We start from the raw sequence: 6,349 nt of genomic DNA, 5'->3' as shown, positions 1-6,349 counted from the left end.
TAAATCTTGTTGAACCCTGAGTGAGACTTCCTCTCGAGGCATCAAATTTGGCTTGAGGTGGCCAGTGACAAGAAAGACTGCAATGTAGCTAACCATGGTTGGGTGGAGAGTGGTCGTTCTTCAATTTCTAGCAAGCTTGATTAAATTAGAGAAGTGTAACTACTCTATTAATGAAATGACATTGATGCTCGGTGTTTCATGATTATTGATACATTGTATTTGTGAATGTGTTTCTAATGATGAGCTAAAACAATGAGTAATTGTGCTTGGCTTCTCACTGTAAATTCATTTATTATATAGTGTTGTATGCAGAAAATAATCTTTAAAATATGATACATGTGATACATGTTTATGATATGAAACCATAAATCTAGGTATGATAGATGTGTAATATTCACAATCCTTCTTCTTAATCACAATGCTCTCTTATAGTGTGTTATATATAATTAAAGCATTAGACTAATAGATTTTTAGTCATAGTTATTATTAATTTTCATGCTTATATAAGTCTTTTTGCTAGTAATTTGTTGTGGTTAAGAACATAAGGGATGGTAGCCCCCTTAACAACTTGGAGAACCATGTTGGCTAGTTGGATGTGAAAGGACTCTTAGTGAGTCTCAACCAAGAGAGCTTGGTTTACTCTAGACAAATTAGAGAAGCTATGACTTCTACTATTTAAGATCAAAGGGTCATATTGACAATGTGTACCTAGATGTGAGATTCAAAACCTGATTAAACAAGGAGGACTCGAAGAGATGAGTATTCACATAACCTTTGATGATTTTTTTTTTAAAGTTCAATGAATAACTCTTGAATGGTAGAAGTATGTTGATGGACTTGAAGTGCGCTTGTGTGGCATTCTAGAGATGTGAGTGGCCCTCACTAGGCCAGTTGGGAAATGGAACAACTATGATTTATCCCTTCTTGCATTGTTGATCAGTTGGAAGGTATTTGAATAAGAAGGATGAAGACCATAGATGGGGGAAAAATGGGACTCCTTGGAGGAAAGGCATGGTAATTGGTTGTTAAATGAATGGTTTTGAATGCCTTCATGGTTGATGGAAACTTATATGTGTGCATAGTTTTTTTTGCATATCATTGACTTGTTAAAGCATTTTTCAATCCTCGAACAAGTCAAGAAATTCTCTCTATGAAAACTTGTTTCTGTAGAGAAATTTGGAGATTGAATTGGAAAAATTAGGGATTGGAGGTTTTACCCTCAACCCCCAATCATGAGTTGGTGGGCACTAAGATCGTGGACTTAGCTAGAAAGGGATAAAAGAAGTAGAGGTTGTATCGAAGAATCCAAAGAGTTTGACAAAATAAGATTTCTAATCTAGACAGATGCAGATTAAAGGACATAATAAGAAAGGAATTTGGAATTCGAAACATCATTGTGTAAATTGTTACTTAGTGATCCAAATATGAATATTATGTGCATGCTAGTAGAGAAAATATATTTGAGCATCCAAAACAACTCACAAATGATCTTATTCCAAATCGTCAAATGTCAGATAAAAAGTTGGAAAGGTTTGTCAGCTAAGAGAGACAGAAGTCCATATATTGTTATGTACTGAAGGACTAATTGTTCAATCTTATCGATAGTGCATGATCCAAAAATTGTATAGTGCAACAAAAGGTAACGCAAGATATATCAAGTGACGGATCAAGGTATCTAATCATCTAAGGGAGTTGGTGAATGACACTTTAACAAAAGGGTCAGATGCCAAATGTCCCAGATGGTGAAACCTTGAATGTGGTAGAACTTTGTGTGAGAGGAACATGATCATCAAGGTTACAAAGAGGTGTATCCAAATATCTAGGTGTATGAACAAAAATTTTGCATGGTCTTTAACAAAATCCTAAATGTCCAATGTTGGATGATGAAACCCTTGCATGATAGAACTTGGAGGCAACAAAGCAAGAATTACAGATATTCGAGCATTGGGAGAAAATTTGTGCATGGCTTGTAACAAGAACATGGATGTTGAATGGGCTAGATGTTGGAGTGCATAAGTGAAGAAACCCTAAAGTTAAGGGGTAGTAGATTCAAATATCTTAACATCGAAAGGAAAATTGTACATAGTTTTAACAAACACCCAAATGTTAAATCTCAGATCCCAGATGCCATTGCAACAACCCACAAGGACATGTGGATTTCACATGACCACTCCTAAATCCTATGGGTACATGTGTGTTGACGTGGCATGTCAATTTGGCATGGTAACATGGATTAGAGTTGCAGTGGTGTTGAGGTGGAGGCCCAACTGGCAACCCCATGGTAGTGATGTGGATTCATAGATGTTGTGATTAGTGAAAATGTGAAATCTAGAGATTTGGGAAACTAACCTTTTTGTGTTTTCCCAGATTTGAACGAATTTGGATCTCCATCATTTCACAATGATATGTTCGTTAATTGATATCCATTAATTGGACTAGGAAAGGGTGTGAGGAAAATTTCTAAGTTCACCCAATGAAGTGTTGGTTGGAGTGTTAGTTCGATGGTTGATTAATAAACTTACAAGATGACAGCTTTTCATTTGTTGAGTGACTATAATGGTTATACAATCTTTGTAGTGATTTGGAAGACCAAAAATCCAAAAATATCTTATAATGAGGATTTATTGGAAATCTTGGATCCAAAAGTAAAGGGGCATTGACATCTCCGACAAGGACGTGGCCTTCACAATGGTGAAATGTGGGTAGGGGTTGCCACATGTTACCCATGTAATGCTAACATAGTATTGTATGGATGCTAATGTGGCTCTTTAAAGACAAAATCTTCAGGAGATCATAACTTTGTGTTTACAACTTGGATTTGGGTGAAATTTATGTCGTTGGTGTTGAAGAAAGTGTAACTAGGTTTGGTCTTCATAAATATGAAGTGTACTTTTGATTCTTGTATTTTGTAAAAGAAAGAAAAATTATTATTATTATTATTGATCTTGGGTTTCTTGCCCAAGAAATTTGTTTTATAGGTCAAGCACTAATTGAAAGTGCTTCTAGGGTTGTCCTAGGTCAAGAAGTTAAATAGGGAAATTTTCATAATATGAAGACCCCATCAGGCATCTTGTATATTGTAAAAAGAATTATTTTGTATTTTATTGAGCCTTCCAAGACCAAGTTGGCCAGCCAGCCTGTCAAGTCATCCTAGAAGTTGGAATTCGTACCCCTAGAAGACCTATATATAGGAGATAGTTCGACCTCATTTGGACACATACATTCCTCTCTCTCTCTCACGCGAAGGAAGAAGCAGAAAAGGGCAACGAAGAAGGCAGAAGAAAGAGAAGAAGTGTTGTGGGTTCCTCTCTCTCTCTTTCTCTCCACACATGCGAAAGGAGGCTGAAAGTTTGCAGCTTTTCTCTAGGGTTTCTGCTGCTTGGCTAGAGTTTCGTTGTTGAGGTTCAATATGGTGAAAAAGAGCTAAAGGGAGGGCCAACAAAGTCCCCTTCTAGATCCAGAAGACAAATTAGGTCAAAAGAGGGAATTGGAGGCAAAGAAGAAACAATTCTAGTCTACACGTGCGAAGTAGCAGTTGCTGTCGGGGGACCGAAGTTGCAGATCTGCAGTTAGGGCCGAAAAGTTGTGGCTAGAGGTTGAAGTAGTGTCGTCGGAAGAGATTATGTTGGTTTTGGAAAACAATGAAGCAAGCACATTCTTGAGAAGCTAATCTTGGTCTTAGAAGGGCTTCAGTGTTGGTCAAGGGTCTTGGTATTCATCAATAAAGAAACTATAAGAAGAGATTGAAGGGTTTCCCTCTCAAGAGGAGAGGTTTCACCCTGGCTTGGAGCCTACATCTTGTGTACTTGTATCTTGTTGATCTTCTTGTTTTGGTAATTGTTTGATGATTGAAGTGTTGAAGAATCTAGGGCATCTAGGTTATATTGAGATTCTTTTGGCAATGATAACTATTTGTGAAGCACTTTTTACTTTTTCTTATTAACACAATCTTCTCTTGTTATAATTAGTATGTGCTCTCTTTCTTCATAAAAAATTTACCAAAACAAAAGAGACAAGAACACAAGATGTTGGCTTTTAGCCAGGGCAAAACCTCTCTCTCCTAGAGAGGAAAACCCTTCTGCAAATTTCTCTTATTGAAGCTTCAATTGACAAATGCCAAACCCTAGACCCTTGACAAGAAGATCCTCCAAGCACAATTCAAGCCTTTCCCTTTGATTCAAGATCAATTCCTCTTACAGCACCTCGACCTCCTTCTTCGTCCTTCTTCAACGTATGGCTTTACTGCAGAAACCCTAGTCATGCATACCATAGAAGAGACATTCTTCTTTTCTTCCTTCGCTTAAGATGGAGCCTTCCTTAATTAGGGAGAAGACCTTATTCCTAACCCAACCGAGCTCTTCTTCTTCACTGTAGGTGTATATCTGAGACAATAGTAGTGTGACCCTTTTTCTTTGCATATGTGGGAGAATACCTTCAAGAATTGCAGCTTTACATGCTCTCTTTCCTTCGCTTGAGTAGTCTCTTCCTTCGCTGGAGTAAAAGGCCTACTTAGCACTCTTTGCTAGCCCAAAAAAGCTTCTTCGCATCACTGTAATAATAGGTCTGATGTGGCAGCGAAATGAGCCTCTTCTACCTCACATGTGTGACTATAATTAGGTCTGAAATCGTCCTTCCAAACTCGGCCTTCGTCCCTTCCTTCTTCGTTGAAGTAGAGACACCTTCTCTTACCTTTTTCGCATCCTTTTCTAGTCATGTTCTTCACAAATTTCAAAGATCACTTGGTTGTCTTTTGGTGAGGTTGAATGGCCCTATATATAGGAGTCTATCCCTCCTATTGGGCCGACTTTTCCTTTAAATTATGAATTTCTTCATTTTGTTGAGGCCGGCATATGGAGGAGGCTCATGACATTGCTTAGAGGTCATTCGTTGGCTCTAGTACATATATTTTTCATGGTGTAACATGCCCTCACGTGTCTTCAACAAATACATTGACTCTTTGACTTTCCTAGAAGCACTTAAACATATGCTTAACCTATAAAATGGGCAAGAAACCCATTTTTACAATTTACAAAAACAATAATTCTTTTCTTTTACAAGTACAATGATCAAAATTACATTTATGAAGACCGAACCTAGTTACACTTTCTTCAACACTCCCTCTTAACTAGGGAGGTATTCATAATTCATTACAAGGTGTTTAGCCATTTTCAATCTTGAAGAATTCACATAAGAGAAATCAAATTGGCAATCCATCTATTATAATGTCATAGGAACCAACATTGTTTTCACAACAAGGCCTTGACTAACAACTCTATCTCTTAATAGATCAGAGCACAATGTTGGCGAGACCAATGACTATAGACACCTTCATCATTGTCTCTCAAGGTACATACCCACCCAGGGGTTCACTGAGTATGACCTTCTAGGACTATTCTTATATTGGATTCCCAACCCTCAAAGAATATCAGTCCTCTTGCCTACTCTTCTCTCAGATGCCCTACACATCCTCAAAGCATCGGATGGAAGATGATTACCCAATCCTCCATTCTTTCTTCCAAGTGAAGAAAAGAATGTTGTGTCTATCTCTCCCTCCTCAACTAGGGAAGATATTCCATTCCTGTGAAGGAATGTACCCAAGCTCCCTCTGACCAGGAACTTGCCCAAGCTCCCTCTTAATTAGGGACTTGTCAGAGCTCCCTTTCAACTAGGGACTCTCCTTTCCATCAACAACTTTTTTTTTGTGGGTTCTTCAACTGCTTGATCAGTTTCTTTCCTTGATGTCATGAAATGCAGTCGAGCTTCTTCCTTGTAGGGCATCGACCATCAATCACTTTCCTTCTTGGTTCGTCATGTCATTCCTTCCTTCATGGAAAGTGGCCTTCTTAATACATATCTGGAACCTTCGTTATATGGCTACTTCTTCCTTATCATGTTTCTTTCAGGAATTTCCATCCATCACATGAATGCTAGTTGTACTTGCACTTACAACCCTTGTTCCAGTAGCCCTGCATGAATCTATCAAGATGTTGTTCAAGAAATAAAAGCATAGTATTAAATCAAATAGTACGTTATGAGATGGATTTCTATCATGACATATTGTTGGCTTGAATCATTATCATCCTACATTATCACATCTCCAAAGCCTTTCCAGGTGTCAAGGGTCCTTTGATCTTTTTCTTCCTTTGTCAGAATTCTCATGCCTTGTTCCGGGAGATGTCTTTAACAAATCTGTTGGATGTTGATTCCTAGTGTCCATGGTGTCCTTTTATTCCTGATCTCTTTTCCCACATTTCTCTTTATAGGTTCTCTTATCAATCACCTCATACTTCATATGAGGACATTCCTCATGTTGACCTTTTTCAGTGTGTGGACCATGCCTTCATGCATT

This window comes from Pinus tabuliformis, chromosome Q, assembly GCF_031772625.1.
Source record: "Pinus tabuliformis cultivar Carrire ecotype Pingquan chromosome Q, CPIR1, whole genome shotgun sequence".
NCBI classification, from domain to species: Eukaryota; Viridiplantae; Streptophyta; class Pinopsida; order Pinales; family Pinaceae; genus Pinus; species Pinus tabuliformis.
The sequence above is the reverse complement of the archived record's forward strand: the minus strand, read 5'-3'. Positions refer to the sequence as shown.